Below are 23,158 nucleotides of genomic sequence, written 5' to 3'. Positions count from 1 at the left end.
TGGAAAACAACTCCCTTGCTTTGCCGGGCTCAAAGACCACTCCGCACCACTTGCACCCTCTCTCACCAGGAGATTTCCGACCTCCAAAATTCCTACCCTCCTTACTCATCAACTATGAACACGCCTCCCCCCTTCTCAAGCATCCCCGTCATATTGGGAACTAGTCTTATTCCCCCTTCACCTGTCTCACCTAGACCCCCTCCTCATTTCACCTCTATTCATGCCCTCCCATCTCCCAAACCCACTCCCAAACCCCTCATCTGCATGCTTGTTAACTGCCGCTCCGCTGCCCGACATGCCATAGAAATCTCTGAAACCATCCTTAGCGAATCCATCGACATTGCGTTCCTTACAGAATCCTGGATTAATGACCGCTCTACAAGCATTCTTGACCTACTCTCACCCCCGGGCTACTCCATCATTAGAAAAGATAGACCCATCCGAAAAGGCGGTGGTGTAGCTATCATCTTCAAAGACGAACTACAGCTCTCCCTTATCAATAACGCCGAATATGCCTCCTTTGAATACCTTGTAGCTGAACTCAAAATACAGGGTTCCCCCCCCCATCCACCTTCACAATATAATTAATCCGCCTAGAAATCACTACCCATTCATTGACGAGCTATCTAACCTTCTTACCCAATCCTCAATTTCCAAATCTAAAAACATCTTCCTGGGAGACTTTAACCTCCATTGGAATGATACTAAAGATCCCTCGATCTCCCTCCTCTGACAAAACAGACTAATGGTAACCCAGTTTAGAAGGGCGCTCTGCAAGTAAGGGAATGGTGCGAATTTCCAAGTATATGTTGGTGCTCCTAAGGAAGGGTGTGGTCACCAACACCCCACACAACCTATCCAGTAGGTCTACAAAACAAATTAGCTTCCTGAGCACTCTCAGTTTATAAAGTTCAGTTTCCGAAATAGTAAAGTTCCACTGGATTCATCCAAAGCAGTCCCAGGTGGGTAATCCAAAATAATATATCAACAAGGTCCTTCAAATCATGGTTATTTATTTTCTTTTCTCCAAATTCAAATCCTCCACAATCCACATACAGAAGTCATTGGATTATTCAGCCAACACGTGTTTCGTCTTGTAAATTATTTACACAGCGACTTTATCAGGGCTGAAATTATAATACAAAATAAACATCACTATAATTCATATGAGCTAACATATAATTGTGACAGTTTCCAGACTCCCGTAATGAGCAGAGAAGAAACCGGCGAGAAAATACCAAAAGAACATACACCCGATATGTGCACGTCTCTAGCAAGCCACCACCAAGTCATATACAAAAATTCCAAGCATACATTTAGAAAATTATATATAACATAGAATCCTCCTACTTAAAGTGAGAAACGCATATGTCAAGTAAATAATGCCCCACTGGGGATCAGTTATCTAATATACTTATATCATAGATGATCGGCCCCATTTCGGGTAATATCCATAGTCAAAAATTACTAAATCACACGTTCTACTTATTTTAATTTTATAGAGTATTTATAAACTCTTCGTCACTCCCCAAAGCAAAAGTCAATTGCGGTGACTAAACACTATTTACAAAAATTATTAAAAAGATTTCTTTACCGTAATCCAAATATTTTGAAAAGTTTTCAGTTGAAATAATCAATCTCTTCGTCACTTCAAATTATGAAGTAAAAGACCCTGTAATTTAAACAACCCCAAGGATTTAATTAGAAAAATATATCTTCCGTTATTTGTAAGACAACCTATATTTATAGGTGAATCCATAGTACACTTACCCTACTTCTTTAAATCTTATTCTGCGGTCAGGAGTCTTTACATATCTTCAAAAGTAATCAGTAATTCACGATCTGTAATAATGATCGAGTATAAGATCAAATAGTTCTTTTATAATTACAACTTAGAAACTAGTTATTTCTAACTTACACATTTTGTCCCTACTAGACGCTATTCATACATACCTCTATCTCATTTCGTGTTCGTCTATCCACGAACGCGTTTCCTATCTGGCGTTTCTCACTTTAAGTAGGAGGATTCTATGTTATATATAATTTTCTAAATGTATGCTTGGAATTGTTGTATATGACTTGGTGGTGGCTTGCTAGAGACGTGCACATATCGGGTGTATGTTCTTTTGGTATTTTCTCGCCGGTTTCTTCTCTGCTCATCACGGGAGTCTGGAAACTGTCACAATTACATGTTAGCTCATATGAATTATAGTAATGTTTATTTTGTATTATAATTTCAGCCCTGATGAAGTCGCTGTGTAAATAATTTACAAGACGAAACACGTGTTGGCTGAATAATCCAATGACTTCTGTATGTGGATTGTGGAGGATTTGAATTTGGAGAAAAGAAAATAAATAACCATGATTTGAAGGACCTTGTTGAAATATTATTTTGGATTACCCACCTGGGACTGCTTTGGATGAATCCAGTGGAACTTTACTATTTCGGATACTGAACTTTATAAACTCCCTCCTCTGACCTTCTCGAAATTAATGACCTCAAACAAATTTGTCAGTCACCAACCCATTCCAAAGGAGCCACCCTTGACGCCATCATTACCAGCAAAGATCTAGCCCTCCTATCTAACATCATTCCCATTGACTGGTCCGACCATCACCTTATCCTGTTCTCCATAACCAACTCTGCCTCCACCCCTCCGTCCAAAACTATTAAACCCATGAAACTGATCAGAAATCTGTCATATCCCTCCAGACTTACTTGATTCCAAACTTCATGCCCAGCTTCTCGCTATCCCTCCCTCCCTTAAAACGAATGAACTAACCGAACAATATAACAAAGCTGTCACTGCTATCCTTGACCTTCTAACCCCTCTCAAACTCAAAAAACAAAGAAATATCCCCTCCAAATCATGGTTTAACGCAGACCTAAACATTGAAAGACGTAGACTCAGACTGACTGAAAGATTATGGAGACAGCACCCCTCTCCTTCTAACCTGGCCCGCCTCAGACTTGCTAGATCACCCTATAAAAAACACATCTTTAGACAAAAAACCTCCTTCTTCAGGTCACAACTAGATCGAGCTCAGAATAGGCCAAGAGAACTATTCAACATTGTGCGCAATCAAACTGCTTCCGCTCCCCCTGTCCCACTGGCCTTGAAGACTAGATGTGAAGAAATAGCTCTCTTTTTCTCAGACAAAATTAAACTAATAGAGCAATCCTTCCTCTCTACTGCGATCCCTACCACCAATCCGAACATCTCTCTTAATATCCCACCCTCCATCATAACTCTCCCTACACCCTCTACTGCCCATCATAACTCTGATCTCCTTCACCCCTCCTTGCCCCCCAATTTCCTGGACTCCAATCATCCTAACTCTCTTACTAAAAATAATGCCGCTTGGCTTAACTTCCAGCCAGTCACGGAAAGAGACGTCTTTAACATCATTTCCAAACTCAAGCCTTCCTCCCACACCAAAGACCCTCTCCCTTCCAAACTTGTCCAAAACCTCAAACATATCATCACCCCTTCCTGGACCTCTATTATCAACCGTTCCCTTGCCACCGGCTGTGTCCCCACTTCATTGCAACTAGGCCAAATCACCCCCATTATCAAAAATCCTTTGGCAGACCCAAACGACCTCAATAACCTTAGTCCCATCTCCAACCTTCCCCTTCTTTCTAAAGCCCTGGAAAAATGTGTTCTTCTCCAATTAGATAGACACATTGAACACTTTAACTTACTAGACCCCTTCCAATCTGGCTTTAGGAAAGGATGCAGCACTAAAACCGCCATGCTAAACATTGTTGATGACATCCACCACTCACTTGACAATGGTGAATCTAGCCTTCTGATCCTCCTTGATCTCTCTGCAGTGTTTGATACTGTTAACCACTCTGCTCTACTCAATGTTCTTAGAGATCGATTCGGCCTGAATGGTACGACACACAAATGGTTCATCTCAAACCTACAACACCGTTCTCAACAAATCAAAATCCAAAATTGCCTATCTAACCCTACCTCCATCTCCTTAGGAGTTCCGCAAGGATCCATCCTCTCTCCCTCTCTCTTTAACCTTTTCATGGAACCCTTCACACTCATTCTTAAACAAGCCGGGATCAACTACCATCTCTATGCCGACGACACCCAACTCTATTATAAGATTAAAACGCATGCTGACATCCTTCACCTCAACAACACTCAAGATTCAAACCTGGTTCCACATTAACCACCTCAAACTCAACCCTAAAAAAACTGAAATAATTCTTTTTTCCCCTAAAAACAACAAGCTCCCCATTCTGAATTGGATCTCTGACCTTAATGCCCTCAACTGCTCCTTATCTTTGTCCTCCTCAGTCAAATCACTAGGTATCTCACTTGACGACCTCCTAACCCTCAAGACACACATAAATAATTCTGCCAAAGGAGCCCGCTTCACTCTCCGCCACCTTAGGAAAATCAAGCCTTTCATCCCTTTTGATGACTTCAAACTAGCAGTCCAATCCCTTGTTCTTTCTCGCATCGACTATGGCAATGCCATTCTCACAGGAATTCCCAAGATCCACCTAGCACCGCTTAATTCTGTTCTTTACCCTGCAGCTAGGCTTACCTCAGACTGCAAGCGTTTCGACCACATCTCCCCTACCCTTAAAACCCTTAAATGGCTCCCCATTGAAGGTAGATCCACTTACAAAAATGCCTGCATTACACACAAAATTCTCCCATCAGAATACACCGGCCTACCTCGCTAACAAACTCACTAAAGCTGGTTGCTCCCATTCCTTGAGAAGCACAAACACCCTCCTTCTTATCCCCCCCTTCTAAAAAAGAAAAACACCCAGTCTCGATGCTTTTCCGGCAACACTCCATGCATTTGGAATGCCCTTCCAACTGACCTTCGTTGCAACCCTTCCTACTCTAGCTTCAAAAAAGAACTCAAACTACATCTCCTCAATAAATATTGGGGACCATAATCCATATCTGTTCTCTTCCACTGGCCACATCTGTCCGAACCTAGATGCATCCGCCCTCCCTTCTTTTCAGCCTTACTTCGCCCTTCCTCCTCGTCACTTCCACCTTCCTGTTTACCGCCTTCACTCTTCCCTGCACCCCCCCTTCCCTTGTCCACCCTCAGCCCTCATTTCTGCCCCTCCTGCTCTCGTCTTTACTAACCCAACGGACCACCAACCTCCCTATCCTCCTCTGCAATTTTGTGGCTCTCTTTTCAATTTATGCCTAGTTATTTTTAATTATCACATCTCCCACATTTTGGTGTGCTTATTTCCCATATTTATCATTTTGAAATATTTCATCCGGAGACTTGTATGTTGTTTATATACATTGATGCTATGTATGACCCATGTCTTACTGACCTTCTTGTCTCAAAATGTAAAGCGCTCTGATACCCCTGGGTCCAGCCAGCGCTATATAAAACCTCTAAAATAAATAAATAAATAAATGAACACGACCTACCGGAAGCGGCGGTCTCGGATCTAGAGATCGTCACCGTCGAGGATCAGTCGGACTCTGACGACGAGATCCCAACGGGGCAAACCGTGAGTACACAGCCCCCAACGCCGCTTATCCCGAAACCGAAGGCTCCGGTCGAAGCATCGCCTAAAGGCCTTAGCCGAGATCGACAAATCCCTTCAGAAGCCCCGCCTTCCGGCTCAGCTCCAAAGCCAAAAACAAAGCCTTCCGATACTCCAGGTCCAAGTAACGTTCTCCCCAAGAAGGTTTCGAACCCAAGATGGTCGTCGAACTGAAGGTCGTCGAACCGAAGAAGGCCGTAGAGCCAAAGGTAGTTAAACCGAAGAAAGGCATTGAGCCAAAAGTCGTCGAGCCGAAGAAGGTGGTCGAACCAAAGAAGGTCGCCCAACCCAAAAGGGTTATCGAGTTTAAGGCCATCGAGCCGAAGAAAAGCCTCGAACCAAAGTGGGTCGTCGATCCGAAAGGAACAGAAGACCCAAAGAAGGCTGTCGATCCTAAAAAGAGTGGAGATCAACAAAAACAGGATCACACCACAAAACCTGTCGAACCGAAAAAAGTCATCAAGGCGACAAAAAACGTTGAGCCTAAAAAGACTGTCGAGCACAAAACGCGGATCGAACCAAAAGCTTGCGTCGATCCGAAAGAGGGCGTCGACCCAAAGACACCTGGCGAGCCGAAAAAGATGGCTAAACCAACAAAAGACGTCGAACCGAAAAAGGTTACCGATCCCAAAGCAACGGTCGAGCCGAAAAGGACTCCACAACCGAAGGCCCTCGAGCCAAAAAGTCACAAACAAGGCAGTAAGCCAAAAACATCGGCGCCAAAGCCACGGACAGTGGAAGAAGAACTCTTTCCATCCCGATCCGGAATCAGAGGAACAATCTAAACTGTACATAAACCCTGAGACTGGCAAGGTTACAGTTTATTACCGGAAATAGAGACCACTGGACACACACTTCTTCCCCTGTTCCTCCAAAGAAAAAGGACTTCTCCTTCTAGGCCCTTTACTCCTCCTCCTTTCTATCCCAATATGCCTTTTGTGACCTACTCCCCTACACGTTCTGACTTTAATGATGAGGATAACATGGGGGAAGATCCTCAAGATGACTTTAACGAACCAGAGGATCCACATCCACAGGATGACACATGGGAGTATCCGAATGATCCATACGACACACAACCCATCCCTGATACCTCCCCATACCCTACAAAGCAGCCGCCTACTGACGACACCATTGTCTTCAACCAACTGCTAGATAGGGCTGCAAAATACCACAAGGTCGACATGCACACTGACCCAATAGAAGAAGATTTTCTATTCAACACTTTTCCTACCTCAGAGAAAAATGTCAGGACACTTCCTATGCTAAAAGGGGTACTAAAACACGCGCCAGATATATTCAAAGATCCAGCCAGAGCACGTGTACTCAATCCCAGGATTGAAAAGAAATATAAAGCGGCTTCTACAGACCCTGCTTACATTAAAGGCCAGTTGCCTCTAGACTCACTGGTAGTAGCAAACGCTTGCAAAAGAGCAAACTCGCAAACTACAGGAGATGCTCCACCTCCTGCAGAATCTAAGATATTGGAAGCCTCAGGCAAGAGAGTGGCCTCACAGGCTTCTAATTCATGGAGAATCGCAAACACACAGGCTCTACTAGCTCGCTACGACCGAGCACACTATGACCAGCTTGATGGTCTAATGCAACACCTGCCAGAACCTTACAAAGCTCAGGCTAATGACCTCATTCAAGAAGGCATATTCATTGTCCCTCATGCCCGACTTCAAATGCGTCCACTGCAGGAATGCCTAGCACGCTCCACCAACCAAGCTCAAGGACAACTGAAGAACCTAGTGTTGGTAGACAGTCGCGCGTACAACTCTCTGCAGTGGTGGAACCCACAAAACCTTTCCACGGGGCGACTGTTCCAATAGACGGTTCCACAACTAGTACTAACAGCGGACGCATCACTGACAGGCTGGGGAGCCCACTTACTTCAATACACAGTCCAAGGGCTCTGGACAATCAAACAAAAGAAACTGCATATCAACCAACTAGAGTTGCTAGCAATATTTCTGGCACTAAAAGCATTCCAAAAATACTTGTACAACAAGGCAGTGTTGATCCGGAAGGATCCAGCCATGTACTACATCCAGAAGCAAGGAGGGACACACTATCCACAGCTGTCCCACTTAGCACAGAGCATATGGAGGTGGGCAATTACAAGAAACATCTTTCTCCTAGCAGAACGCCTGCCAGGGAAATACAATCAAGTAGCAGATCTGCTAAGCAGACACAGCCAACAGCTACACGGATGGGAGATGCACCCCCGAGTTCTCCAACCATTCTTCCAGAAATGGGGGCACCCAGAGATATATCTGTTTGCCGCAAATGAAAACTCAAAATGCCAGTACTTTGCCGCCAGGTTCCCACATCCGTTGTCACAGGGCAATGGGATATGGATGAACTGGTCAGGCAGATTTGCGTACGCTTTTCCACCAGCCCCACTGATTCCGCTGGTGGCACGCAAACTACGGCAGCAGTCACTCACAATGATCCTGGTTGCTCCCACATTGGCAAGACAGCCATGGTACACAACGTTCCTGGAACTTTCAGTAGTCCCCCATCAAAAACTGCACCTCTCGCCACATCTTTCAACTCAGAACCATGGAGAAATCGAACACCCAGATCCCAATCAGATGAACCTAGCGATCTGGCTCCTGAGGTCTTAGAGTTCGGATACCTTAACTTACCTCCTGATTGCATGAACATTATCAAGGAGGCAAGAAGGCCAACTACTAGAGCATGCTATGCAGCTAAATGGAAAAGATTTGTAATCTATTGCAACGATAACCAAATCAATCCATTAGATGCTTCCATCCAAAACATTATATGTTACCTCTTACATCTTCAAAGATGCAACCTAGCATACTCTTCTATAAGGCTACATCTTGCTGCCATGGCAGCATATCTCCAAAACAGGCAACACCTTTCCCTGTTTAGGGTACCACCAATCAAGGCTTTTATGGAGGGTCTTAAAAGGATAATTCCTCCTAAGCACCCACCTTCACCAGTCTGGAAATTAAATGTGGTACTTACCAGACTTATGGGACCTCCTTTCGAACCACTCCACTCATGTGAATTGCAATTTCTAACATGGAAGGTGGCATTCTTGATTGCCAGGAGAGTAAGTGAGCTTCAGGCACTAACAATTCAAGAACCCTTCATGTACGTACATGCAAATAGGGTAGTACTTAGGACAAACCCTAAGTTTATGCCAAAAGTCATATCCACTTTCCATATCAATCAATCAATAGAACTGCCAGTTTTCTTCCAAACCTCATAGTCAGTAGCCGAAAGAGCCCTACACACACTAGATGTAAGGAGAGCTCTGCTATATTATGTTGACAGGACTAAATCATTTCGGAAAACAAAGCAACTGTTTGTTGCTTTTTCACCGCAACATAAAGGTAATCCTATCTCAAAATCAGGAATAGCCAGATGGATAGTGAAATGTATTCAGATATGCTATCAAAATGCTAAACGCACTCTAACAGTTCCCCCAAGAGCACACTCTATGCTTAAAATGGGGGCATCCATGGCTTTCTTAGGGAATATTTCCCTTGAAGACATATGTAGGGCAGCAACATGGTCTACCATACACACTTTCACTAAACACTATTGTGTAGACGTGCAATCAAAGCAGCAAGCTGCTATAGGCCAGGCTGTCCTTAAAACTCTTTTTCAGACTGCTGCAGCTGGTACAGGTGACCACCGCTAGAGGAGACACTGCTATACAGTCTTAGCACAAGATATGAATTCAGCAGCCCACATGCCTCGAACAGAATCTGCTACTTACCAGTATGCATCTGTTCTTGGCAGTTAGGGCTGCTGACATTCATATCGCCCACCCTCCTCCCCGGTGCCTGTTGCAGCTGCAGTATTCTCTCTTGCAATATTCCCTTTTGCATGGCCATCTCTTACTTTGCTATACTCCATCTCTGCCACAATAGCGAAAAACAATCTGAGGATGGAGAAGATGCCCATGCGCACTGTAGTCCAGGGGAGGAGTCACCTATCTCGTGATTCTTCGAAGACTCTTCCAGGACAACAAGGTGCAATCATCCGGACCCAACACTAGGCGTCGATCTATGCACAAGATATGAATATCAGCAGCCCCACATGCCAAGAACAGATGCATACTGGTAAGTAGCCTATTCCTAACATCCCACAAATGTACTTAGGAAGGGGAGGCAGGGATAAGCGAATACCCCTCAATAACTTGCATACAAAAAGATGCTCTCCCACTGCACCGCCCTGCATCGAATTATGGCCCACCGAAATCGCTGATCTGTACAAATTTATGGTGTGGCCAGGGAAGCCAGGAAATTCAGGATGTGGACCACTTTGCACCCCACGATATCCTGACCCTGGCTAAGGCACCAACCCACCCATCTGTACCAAGCCGAATGGTATTGTTTGTTGGTGCTGTCTGGCAATGCCACTGCCAAGATATTCTGTGTGTCTCCTGATAAGCCCCGGAGTCTCCAACGTTGCCAGAAATCCTCCAAGCCATGAGGGGCATTCGATTCTGCAGGCCTAATGGGTGAGGCCCTCCTTGGGGATCCCGAAGAATCATATGATCGAGGGGAAGAAGGATTGGAGAATCCCATGAAACTTCCAGAAGAACGGGAAACCATACTTGCAACTTCCAATAAGGCGTGTGATCAGCACTACCTTTGCCTGCTGTTGGTGAACCTGCGCTGAGAGGCGCATGATCATGGCAAACGTTGGAAAGGCGTACCCCGTCTCCAGGGACCAGTCTTGAAGGAAGGCATCCGTCTCCACCGCCAGAGGATCCAGCTTCCAACTGAAAAACCGGAGAAGCTGATGGTTCAGGAAGGCGAGAAGCAAAGAGTTCCACCGAGAAGGGCCCCCAAAGGGCGTGGAGCCTCTGGAATGCTCACATCCGACCACTCGCGGGAGCACCAGTCCGCCACCACATTGGCCGCTTCCGAAAGAAACTGCACCGAGATGCTGTTGACCAGGCAAAAGGACCAACATTTCTTGGATTCCTTGGCCATGTCTGCTAGGACCTTGCATTTCATGCTCCCCAGGTGGTTTATGTAGCGGACAGCTGACACATTGTCCATTTTGAGAAGGACATGACAGCTGATCCTGTCTTTTGTCCAGCATTTGATGGCAAAGGAACCGGCAAGAAGCTCCAAGCAATTGATATGAAGGCGTTGTTCGTCTGCAGACCATTTTCCTCTGGTAAAGGAGTCCCCTCAACCCGCCCCCTAGCCCGACTTGCTGGCGTCCTCCTCTGTTGATGTCCGGAGCTGAGTCAAAAATGTCAATCCCGTTCCATGCCTCCATGTGGTGCAGCTACCACTGCATTTCCAACCTCACCTCGTCTGTGAGGAGAACGAGTTCCGAGTACTGCAAACACCTCCTGAGGTGAGTGGCTTTCAACCTTTGAAGGACCCTGTAATGCTGGGGTCCCGGAAAGATGGCCCATAAGGAAGAGGAAAGAAGGCCCACCACCCTGGCCACTTGCGGAAGAGAGGTGGTGGGCCGGGCCAGCGCGCGTCTGAGCTCTCGACGAATCTTGGAAACTTTCCTAGAGGGGAGACTCAAAGTCTTCTTGACTGTGTCTATAACAAACCCCAGAAACATCGTCCGCTGGGCCGAATCAAGAGGGACTCTTTCCCGTTGATGACGAAACCCAAGCTCTGTAAGAGATGTGCTGTCGTCCGGAGTTGCTCTGCGAGCAAGGTTGAAGATTGAGCCATGAGAAGGATTTCAACAAGATAATTCAGGAGACGGAAGCCCCTTGCTCTGATGTACTCCAGAAAGATCGAAAGGTAGCGTTGTGAACGTGTAAACCTGGCCTTTCCACAGAAATTGAAGGAACGTGCAATGCGGGGTAAAATCAGGACAGAAAGGTAAGCGTCCTTCAGATCGAGGCGCACCATTCAGTCGTTTAGACGCAGGAGGTCACGCAGTAGGTGGATTCCCTCCCTTTTGAAATAGCAGTAAACCAACCAACTGTTGAACTCCTTTAGATTGATAACCGGGCGTTGACCCCTGTCTGTCTTGTCCACTAAAAAGATGTTTCTTAAGAAACCGCTTGGGTGGAGAGAGGAGCACACAATTGCCCCTTTGTGGAGGAGATCGTGAACCTCTTTGTCCACCAGAGCCGTCTGAGCGGATGTGAAAACCAAAGGCCGTGGCCTGGATTCCTACCTCTGGGTCCTATAGAACTCAATGTGAAACCCTTTTATGGTCTCAAGGAACCAGGAATCCAAAATAATGGTCTCCCAATTGTGCGCCAACAAAGCACACCTGCACCCCGACACCCCCCCCCCCCCCCCCCCCCCCACAAATGGGGGTAAGGGGAGAGACTTACCTGATTGATTTTGGAACTGGCCTCACCTCCTCCTCTGGCACATCTGCCTCTTCCGTTTCTGCGAGTCAGGGAGAATTCCTGCTTGAGCTGGTCACCTGCCTTCTTGAAGCCTTTGGGGCCTACACCCACTGAGCAAGAGGGTTATTCACACTGCCCAAAGGTTATAGGCAAAATATTTAACAACAAGGGGTGGTGATGGACAGAGTTTCTGAATTAAGCAGAATACTCTCACCCAGTCAAGAGATCGGGGCTAGATCCAACACCGTTTTTTAGCTCACTGCACTAGTCTGGTCTGCCCTGTTCCCATGATGCACTTGGCCAGGGACAGACTAATTTGCATGTAGCCAGGTTCTGAGCTGGGATGGTGCAGTGAGCTAAATAACGGTGATGGATCAAGCCCTGATCTTTGGACTGGGTAAGAGTGGTCTGCTTAATTCAGACACTCTGTTCATCACCACCCCCTTTTCTGAAAGGTTATAGGCAGTCACTAAAAGCCTGGGCTGGCCCCTGGTGGTACTTACAGCCTTATTGGAAATAATTGACTCACTGGGATTCTCCCGACCCTCAGGCGGGCGTCAGGCTGCTAATAAGCAGACCCGAGATCGGGTGTCACTGGCTCCAGGTTTGCTGGCTTCACGCTCGGCGTGGACGCACTCGGTGACAGGAACTTCCTGACAGAAAGCGTTCCCACCGAGCTAATGAGATGAAAAAGACGCTCTGCACTAGCGCCCTCTGGCGGCCGCTGGAAACACTGCAAGCCCACACGGAGAAACCGCGAAATGAGTGATGAGAACGCTCCCGCAGTTACACAACGAACAAACACCTGAGAAAAGAAGTACAGCTGTCGCGCTACAATCGGGTACAACAAATCACTAACAATTTCTGAAAATGAACCGGAGCGCTCGCGCCAAAACGGGAAAAACAGCATAAATCAAGCAACTAGCGCAAGAACAAATACACTTGGAAAGGAAGCGCAGCAGTCGCGCTATAACAATGAAGACAAATCATCACAAGGCATTAGGGCAAGGAAATAGCCCATAACCATAGAGGATAATGGAAGGAACTTATCTGCTGGTGAGCAAGAAAAGAAAGAGAAGATATCCCAGCAATCACCGGATCCTAAGGACATACGTGGATGCTGATTGGTTGACCTCTCTTGGACTGCCCTTTCCCTGGGAAAGAGTTTATTTCTGTAATGTTAAATCTGCTGGGGTTGGAAAATGAAGAAAGCAGAGCATAATCCTCACCTCCGGTTCTGCCATAGAATCACACCACCTTCATATGCAGTGGTCATCACAATAACTTTGAGAAATGAGCCCCTTTGTCTCCTTTGGAACAGCAGTCTGATTTGAACCTGCTCACGTTTTGTGCAGTCTGACTAGCTTTCAAGGCTTTCCTGCCCTCCATGTGCAGCCAACCAAGTCAGATCCTGATAGATGACGCAACCATGATGTGGTATGCCAGCATACAGCGGCATGGGTTCACATTCTGTGTTTCTAGAAGTGCAGAAGTTGAGGTCTTCAGCTCAGGTGCACAGTTTCTAGATTGTCTAAAATCACTTTTTGGGCTCACTGAACATGTGGGCTAGCTATCTCAGTCATTGCCGTCTTGCCAACCGCGAGTAGCGTCTTCAACCACAGGTAGTCTGCTCTTTCTTGATCCTCTAGGGCACTTATGTGGACCAGTTTTCCTCTCACGCAAACTATTACTGCCTGATGTTTGGTATCCCACAGTTTCCACTTCAAGGAACACTTGCAGATGCACTTAAATTCCATTGTGCATTTCATCTCCGATACACAATTGCCTCCATTCCTCTAATTCTTCAGCTTGAGGATTTTATACCAGAACACTACTCCATAAATTAGGCAAGACAGAACGTGCCGGGCACCAAGCACGTTCTGGCAAGAACGTGCGGGGCACCAAGCACGTTCTGGCACACAATCTGGAAATGTGTAGAAATTACCATATTGGAAAGCAATCATGCACACAATTTCACAGGTAACCGGGATAACGATTGCACCAGAACCGAAAAGATGTCTGCTCAACATCTAGGAGCCAACGGATCTAAATCATGTGGCTCAAGCTTAGGTGGCATTGGGTATGGCAATAGTGAAAAGAAATATAGCACAATTATGGGGAGCCAGACAGACCCCCACCATTAGATGGTGGTGTCAGGACATGGACGACGTAATGGTAACCAAAAAAATCAGTATACTTACATAGGAGATGCCCTAAAAAAACAAGCATTTGCAATGCAATGGTCTCGGCATCATTAAAGGTAGAGCTATTGGCATTGCTCATGACATTTTTTTTCTTTAAATCAAAAATAAAACTCTGCCCTCACCACTCTGCACTCACCACTCTGCACTCACCACTCACCACTCTGCACTCTGCACTCACCACTCTGCACTCACCACTCACCACTCACCACCACTCTGCACTCACCACCACTCTGCACTCACCACTCACCACTCTGCACTCACCACTCACCACTCACCACTCTGCACTCACCACTCTGCACTCCACTCACCACTCTGCACTCACCACTCACCACTCTGCACTCACCACCACTCTGCACTCACCACCACTCTGCACTCACCACCACTCTGCACTCACCACCACTCTGCACTCACCACCACTCTGCACTCACCACCACTCTGCACTCACCACCACTCTGCCCTCACCACTCTGCCCTCACCACTCTGCACTCACCACTCTGCACTCACCACTCTGCACTCACCACCACTCTGCACTCACCACCACTCTGCACTCACCACCATTCTGCACTCACCACTCACCACTCTGCACTCACCACTCACCACTCTGCACTCACCACTCTGCACTCACCACCACTCTGCACTCACCACCACTCTGCACTCACCACCACTCTGCACTCACCACCACTCTGCACTCACCACCACTCTGCACTCACCACCACTCTGCACTCACCACCACTCTGCACTCACCACCACTCTGCACTCACCACCACTCTGCACTCACCACCACTCTGCCCTCACCACTCTGCACTCACCACTCTGCACTCACCACTCTGCACTCACCACTTTGCACTCACCACCACTCTGCACTCACCACCATTCTGCACTCACCACTCACCACTCTGCACTCACCACTCACCACTCTGCACTCACCACTCACCACTCTGCACTCACCACTCACCACTCTGCACTCCCCACCACTCTGCACTCACCACCACTCTGCACTCACCACCACTCTGCACTCACCACCACTCTGCACTCACCACCACTCTGCACTCACCACCACTCTGTACTCACCACCACTCTGCACTCACCACTCTGCACTCACCACTCTGCCCTCACCACCACTCTGCACTCACCACCACTCTGCACTCACCACCACTCTGCCCTCACCACTCTGCCCTCACCACTCTGCACTCACCACTCTGCACTCACCACTCTGCACCACTCACCACTCTGCACCACTCACCACTCTGCACCACTCACCACTCTGCACCACTCACCACTCTGCACTCACCACTCTGCACCACTCACCACTCTGCACTCACCACTCTGCACTCACCACTCTGCACTCACCACTCTGCACTCACCACCACTCTGCACTCACCACCACTCTGCACTCACCACCACTCTGCACTCACCACCACTCTGCACTCACCACCACTCTGCCCTCACCACTCTGCCCTCACCACTCTGCCCTCACCACTCTGCCCTCACCACTCTGCCCTCACCACTCTGCCCTCACCACTCTGCCCTCACCACTCTGCCCTCACCACTCTGCCCTCACCACCACTCTGCACTCACCACCACTCTGCACTCACCACCACTCTGCACTCACCACCACTCTGCACTCACCACCACTCTGCACTCACCACCACTCTGCACTCACCACCACTCTGCACTCACCACTCTGCACTCACCACTCTGCCCTCACCACTCTGCCCTCACCACTCTGCCCTCACCACTCTGCACTCACCACTCTGCACTCACCACTCTGCACTCACCACTCACCACCACCAAGCATTGACAAACCCAATACCTTATGTAGACGAGACCTATTGGCTTTTCCAATGCTTGTTTTTAACTCTGTGGTCGCGTCCTTCTGAATATGTTTGAATATAAACGTTCACATTCTATCGCACGTTGGCTTGAGGGCTGTTGGAATTCACTGTATGCTTTAATCCAAAATGTTGATGCGGGTTCAACGAGAGAGAGACAGAATTTGGCAGTACGGCAAGCGATTTTCTTGCATGAGTTCAATCAATGGGTGATGTAAACAAAGCGTCTTTCATCAGTGTCCATTTTGAGAACTAACAGCGAATCCCTGGAACGTTGCCTGTGTTGTATTTGTGTTGTGCAAAAGGGGATGATTGCATACTCAACCATTCATAATTTAAACATGTAAATTGTTGGCAGATGAAACACGGGTGCATACAACTGCTGAGCTTTGCTTAGCAAGGAGTTATGGTAACTTTGTTCTTAGAATGAAGCAGGAGCAGGATGCTCCGGGCAGAATTGTAAGCATTAATTTAAATCCTGTTTAAACACCGTTAGGTGAGGGCTTGGAAAACCTATTAATCAGCTATTGAATACAATTGCATTTATGGTATTTATTGCATTTCATTGAACTCGCGGCCGCCCCGGAAGTCAGGCACGGTCGCCTGTGACGGGGGCGGGGCCACATTCACACCGGAAGAGGAGGCAGGCGGAGTCGTAGCGTCTCGCGGCCCGGGGCTCCTGTGAGCGGTGTAGAGCCCCGGGGCCGCGCCAGCAGGAGGTTGGGCGCCGCGTGCTGAGGTAAGGTAAGTTCTGGAGCGCGATTGGTGCACTTGTGTGTGTGTATGCTCGTGTGTGTGTGTGTATGTATGTGCGCGACGGTGACGGCGGGGGAGGGGGAGGGGGAGGGGGGTCTGGAGAGCGATTGGTGCACTTGTGTGTGTGTATGCTCGTGTGTGTGTGTGTATGTATGTGCGCGACGGTGACGGAGGGGGAGGGGGAGGGGGAGGGGGAGGGGGAGGGGGGGGCCTCGGTGCACTTGTGTGTGTGCGCGCGCGTGTGTATGAGTCAGGGGTGGTGTCTCTGTATGTATGTATGTGCGTGCGTGCATGGGCGCGTGTGTGTGTGGTGCTTGCGCTTCCCAGGAGACAGCGCCTGGCCACAGCGCGCGTTCCAGTTACAAATCGCCTGGAAGGATGCGCGTGGCCAGGACTGTCTCCTGGGAATGATAGTCGCTGACAAAAGATGTCGGCGGAGACGCGCTTCCGCGCGTTGACGCCGAGACCTAAAAATGACCCGGGTGTGGGGAAAGGGGAATGCATATCGGGGCAACATTTGTGATCCCCACAAGAGGAATCGCTGTCAGAAGAAAGTGACTAGCTAATGAGAGAACATGTGCTACTGTAATGGATATAAACATGAACAAAGTTGAGGGTGCAAAAGAATACCCGAAGTATGTACTGGTTAAACTACTGATGACTATGGTTTATTTGTTTATTTCATTTCTAAAGCGCACTGTCACCTAACAGGCATCCTGGCGCTGGCAAGCGCGAAAAAGAGAGGGGGTGGTCAAGACTGGTGACAATCTAGGACTTCGTAAATAGCCAGGTTTTTAACCTCCTCCTGATGAATGGTAGGAGGTCAGAGATTTGTCTAAGCTCGACCGGGAGAGCATTCCACAGTTTCGCTGCCGCTACACCACATGATCTGCCTCCTGCTTTAGCTCTCTTAAACCTTGGTATCCTCACCAGTCTAGCCGAGGAGGATCGAAGGTTATGAACCGGCACATGTCACTCGAACTTCCTTTGCAGAAGAACAGGGCCCAACCCATGGAGGGCTTTAAACACCAGGCAGAGAGACTTGAATTGAACTCTCTGTCTCAATGGGCGCCAGTGCAGTTGAGCCAGAGCTCTAGAGGAGGAGGACCTTGTAGGCCACCCCAGGGCTAGCTTGGCCACGGCAGACTGGATTCTCTGAAGTCTGTCCAGGAGATAATTTGGGCACTCCAGCAGCAGAGAGTTACAGTAGTCTAACCTACTGAGCACGGTGCAGCGCACCACCTCCGCCTGAGCAGAGGAAGGCAGCAGAGGAAGGATTTTCCTGAGCAATCTAATAATGGCCAGGCAACCAGCCACTATCTTCAAGACCTGTGCCTCCAAGGTGAGGCTACTGTTCAACATAGTGCCCAGGTTCCGAACCACCTTCACTGACTGAACCGATAAAGAGAAATCTGAAGGCCAGAAGGTGCCAGGTAGGACAGATTGAACCCTGGCCCTTGGGCAGTAAAGCACCTCCATTTTACCTGCAATAAATTGCAAGGAATTAGCCTTCAGCCAACCCGCCGTGCCTCGCAGACAGTGTTGAAATACTTCCAAAGCAGTTCAATGATCTCCCTCCAAAGAGAGAATCAACTGCGTGTCATCAGCTTAATTGACAATCTCGATGTTATATTGCTTGATGACCGCAACCAAGGGCTTCATATAGATGTTGAATAAAATCGGACTAATTGCCGAGCCTTGAGGAACGCCCTGCGAGTTTGACTATTGTCCTACAATATAATGTATGCAAGAGTGAATACATGTGGTAATGCAGCAATGTTTACAACAGAAAATGTTAATAAAAATATTTTTTACAAAAAATTGAGCTCGATGCTCCAGGATTCTCAGAGAAGGAGCCGGAATAAAGAACTGACCTGTCACCTGTGATGCATGATGGGAGCAGGGGGCTCCTGGAGGTTTTAAAGGCTCTGTGTCCAGGTGCTGGGAAGTCTTAAAGGCAAGGTAAAAGTTTTTTGTACTGTGATGTTTTTTTCATCTGTGAAGCCTATGGGCTAATTGCCTGCTCTTACTTATTGTTTCTCTGAAAATAAAGGGCTGTCTTGGAACACTATTGGAGTGTATGTTCTCAATTACAGTATATATATGCAAAATGATTTTCCTTAATGAGAAACCCATGTAATTTTGGCATATTAGCCTATTTGAGGTATAATAGCCTGCATGTTTATAAATGTATGCAGGTAAATATGTATGTTTTTAGAGGTACTCTGTACTTTTTGGCTTAAACCTACGCATATATATGTATTTTTGTATATGCTCCGGGGTCCCGCATGTGGGCGGGGATTATTCAGTGCTTATGACTGATGAGTATACCCCTGGAAGAGAACTAGATTTACATGTAAGTAACTTATCATTCTAGAGGGCAATCAGTCCCCAGCACTTTTTTGCGAACTAGTGATGAAAACACGCTCCTGGCTGCCTGCCCTGTGATGGGTTGCTGCGGGTGGTCCTTTGCTGCCTGTTAAGACATAAACCTATAGATTTCCTCCTCAGTGCTGTGTGCTTGATTGCCATATGGTCCTGTATAGTGCACATAGCACGCTCCATTCATTACCTCCTGCGAATTATGTTGGGCGCTTGGGGTGTGTTCTTGATCCCCGTCACTTGGAGCCCCATTCTGTCAGGCCTAGCATTCCTGTATTTGTCTGCTGTACTCTGGCTTTTTTGTTTTAGCCTCAAGGTCCCCCATCTGTTTGGCATCTTGAGATCTCACCTCTACAGCCTTGCAAATACAGTGGCTCTTTAGCAGTAATTTTAAGGCTTCCCACTCTGTTGCACTGATGTGTTCATTCTCTTTGTCCGCAAAGTAGTGCTCAGTTAGGTCGCCTAGTGAGGTACAGAATACAGTCCTCCATCGTAATGCTCTGAAGCAGCCACATCAATATGGATGCTAGTCGTCTCCTCTAATTGGTGGTTGTAGGAGGCTGGCTTAGTATATGATGCACACTTATTTAAGTGATGCACCTTGCACTAATCTAGGCAACTCTTATGGTGATTTTATAACTATTGAAAGCTCTCTAAGTGGTAGCTGTGGAGAGCAGCCTTCATGCTTATCTTGAAGGCGTGCTAAGCAGCTTGTTTTACCAGGTTGATCAGTAGTGTGAGTTAAATGAAAAATAACCAAACAGTGTTTATCTAAAAATATTTCTGTTTATTACACAACACTCACTAACACATTGGTATATCTCCTACCCGGAGATATCGACGCAATACACCAAAATACTTCAAATGCGATCAGTTCAGTAGCACGAAATACAGTGGTCGCCAAACCATACAGTAAGAAAGTGGAATGCTATCTGCAAAGGAGGATAGGAGTTGGACCAGAAGACTCAGAGGAGCTGGGGACACAAGGAACCACCCAAGTTAAGTACCCAGGAACCCCACGGAAGCTGTGTACAGTGTGGGAACACAGTCTGACACTCAGGAGTGGCCGGGAGGCACGGAAGAGCAATGCCCACTAATATTAGACAGTTCAGCAGAGTTGACGGTGACCTTGTCGCTGCAGCTGTGGGGACCAAGCGATGCTGAGGAAGACCAGGATCTGTGCACGAGCTGTCCCAAGTTGGATGTTGGCGGCTAGGTGGTCGGTGCCTGGAATGTACACCAACAAGCCTTGATAGCCGCAACTGGCACAAATTACGAAAAAGGAGCAACGTTGGGACCAGCAAGGTCCAAGGGTCTCACCACAAGCAGGAGGACCGACAAGCCAAAGGTTCAGGAGTCGCAAGATGACTTCGAGCAGCTCACCAAGAAGGAAAGCCCACAGTGCAGAGGATGCAGTGAGAACACTGTACTTGGCAGGAAGAGAGGCTGGAGGCTGGAGCTTCCTGTTGCATAAAGATGTCTGGAGTTCAGAGGCAACAAGCCTTGGCAACGCCAAGTCGATAGGGGTTCGGTACCAGCTGTTCCGACGAGGAATACTGGCCTCAAAATTGCTGAGAGGACAGGTCAGGCCTCGAGGAAATACCAGCACCTGTGTTGCTGACCCTTGTGAAGTCTGTGGTACGTCAGGAGCAGCAGACCGGTCAGCTTCATTGCAGTGCCTGGAGATGGAGGGGAGTGATTCCTTCACTTCAAGGGAGATTACTTCTGGTGTCCTTGATACCCACAGGTCTGGTGAAGATCCTGGAAGAAACACAGACGATGAAGAAGACTAGCAGAACAGCAAGACCAGGAGCAGCAGGAGTCTTCATTGGTGCAGTCTTCTTTCCAGGCAAAAGTCCAAGTGTCCAGACGGTTGAAGAGTGACGTGTTTTCAGGCTTCCATCTTGACCCACGATGAATCTAAGGAACCACCCACAGGTAAGTGATAGAGAGCAATAGTATCCAGGCAATAATAATAGGAATAACTGGCAAAAAGAAATTTAGTACAATGATATATAAACACAGGTCAAAGAAAGTAAGATAACCATTAATCATAATCATATATAAAATTTAATATCATTGATACAAATTGATAAAAATGTTAAATTATTAACATCAAATATAAAATGACAATAAAAGAAAACAGATAAGTTAGTCTCTTTATCTCAAAAGGGGAGGTAGAAACTGTGATGGTTCCCACTGCTGATAGCTCGAGTTGGTGTCACCTGGATACTATTTCTCTCTATCACTTGTTGTTCCCTGATCCAGGAATCTGACTTTACTCAGGGGGTCCCTGTTTAACACAATAACCACCCACAGGTAAGCCCTTAAATACCCAGGGAAAAGGTTAGAACTAGTCCTGGGCGGTAAATTCCACTTACGGATTTGGGTAATTTCGCGTTCTGCAGAGCACGCAGAATATTTCTCCCTGAGCACGCCAACAGCATTCGCGAACAGGAAAAAAAGCATCGCGATCGCGCGGAAAAAGCAATTCCGCGTGTTCGCAGAACATTTGCGCGCTTGCAGAGATTTTTTACCGTTTCGCAGAGCTTTACATAGCGCGACTACGCAAATTCCGTCCAACCCTAGTTAGAAGGACTCGGGGGCACATCACAGAGGAGGGGCTGGACAGAGGGGAGAATATTCCAATGTCAAGTTTCGTGCCAAAGCGAGAGCTAAGGCCTCCCTGAAGTGACTCAAACTGGAGTATGCAAGGAGGGTAGCAAATGTGCCCTTCAATGCATTTGGGTGGTGCTGGGAAGCCCCCCCGCCCCGCCCCAGCCCAAAACACTTAGTCCTGTCTGTGAGGTGGTCATACCTTCCTGCAACAGGAGAGATATTGTTATTCCTTACCCTGCTCAAGCTTGGTTCAGCAGCAGGAGGCCAGAATGGTGTCTGTGGTCAGCAGCAGCATTAGCTTGCTGTCAGACCCAGAAAGGCTTTTACCAGGAGTGCAGGGGAGAACCGCAAGGTAGCCCCCAAGTATATGGGATCATACTTCCAACACTGGAATCGGTGTTGGGGTATGATTCCAACATGTTTGATACCAAACATGACCAGTTTCGGTGCAGCTACTATATAGTTAGACATCTCTTATTGACTGATGACCACTATATGTTTTAAAATGGCTGTCTGCACTTGCAAAGCCGGAAAATCGATTCTGGGGATTGTAGGGGTGTCCTCCTAATGCCGGGCACCCTCTCACTTCTAACCAAGCACCCTCCCCTCAGGACTGAAGATCCTGCCTTAGGGGTGACTTATAGGTTTTAAGTGCAGCGACCTCAGATATAAGGTAACGTATATATCTGTTGTGAGAGGTGCAAGCACCAACTCACACAGGCTGCAATGGCAGGCCTGTAGTCACAGTTTAAGTGGACTCCCATGGGTGGCACAATACATCCTGCAGCCCATGGGAGACCCCTGGTGTACCTATGTCCTGGATATATTCATATCAAATACTAGGGACTAGCCAAAGGTTGGAAGTACAACAGTACTTACCATGATCAATTTATGGAAAAAGCACAGTGGCTTGGGTCCTGATTTTCAGGATCCCAGCCAGACTAAATGAAAAACAGACTGACACCAAGTAAACGTGTGGGTAACCATGAAAGTAGATCCTACTTTCCTACAGTGGTCATGACTTGTGGGTTATATTGTCAGGTGGGGTTTGTACTAAATATTTTAACATGCCTAGTTCTGCCACTAACACCATTGAGCCTACTATATGATTGAGTCTGATGTGGGCATCGTATACTGGTGAATATAAGGAATACTCCCTTACCAAGGCATAGCTGCATCTCCATGTCTGTCAGGACCATTCAACCATCCATTCTCTGATGGCTTTGGATGTTGCATGTGCGGGTGTATGAGGTCGGATCAAAAACCCCGTTAAGATCCCAACCCAAACCTCCCTCCTCCCGATAATAACATGGGAAGATGTGACCAGTTTGCTAAAATGAGTGGGAGGAATGAGAAAAACTCTGGTTGCAGAACATTTGGAGTGTATAGGCTCCCAGCCCTATAGTCTTCCCATCTTGTTTCTTGTAGAAATGCTATTGTATGCTCCTATTTTTAAAAAAGGAGTATACTTTATACCTTT

At 47.3% G+C, this 23,158-nt stretch overlaps 1 protein-coding gene and 1 pseudogene across 10 annotated transcripts in view; both read left to right on the top strand.

Annotated features, from left to right (window-relative positions):
* The window catches only part of MICAL3 (microtubule associated monooxygenase, calponin and LIM domain containing 3), a 2,050,293-nt gene that overhangs the window by 1,385,357 nt on the left and 641,778 nt on the right, over positions 1 to 23,158 (top strand). The gene's annotated exons all lie outside the window — the stretch shown is intronic.
* On the top strand, positions 2,679 to 4,331 carry LOC147733989 (uncharacterized; annotated as a pseudogene).

Source organism: Lissotriton vulgaris, chromosome 1_2, assembly GCF_964263255.1.
Source record: "Lissotriton vulgaris chromosome 1_2, aLisVul1.2, whole genome shotgun sequence".
In the NCBI taxonomy this organism is placed as follows: domain Eukaryota; kingdom Metazoa; phylum Chordata; class Amphibia; order Caudata; family Salamandridae; genus Lissotriton; species Lissotriton vulgaris.
This window is presented reverse-complemented; position numbering and strand designations above follow the sequence as displayed.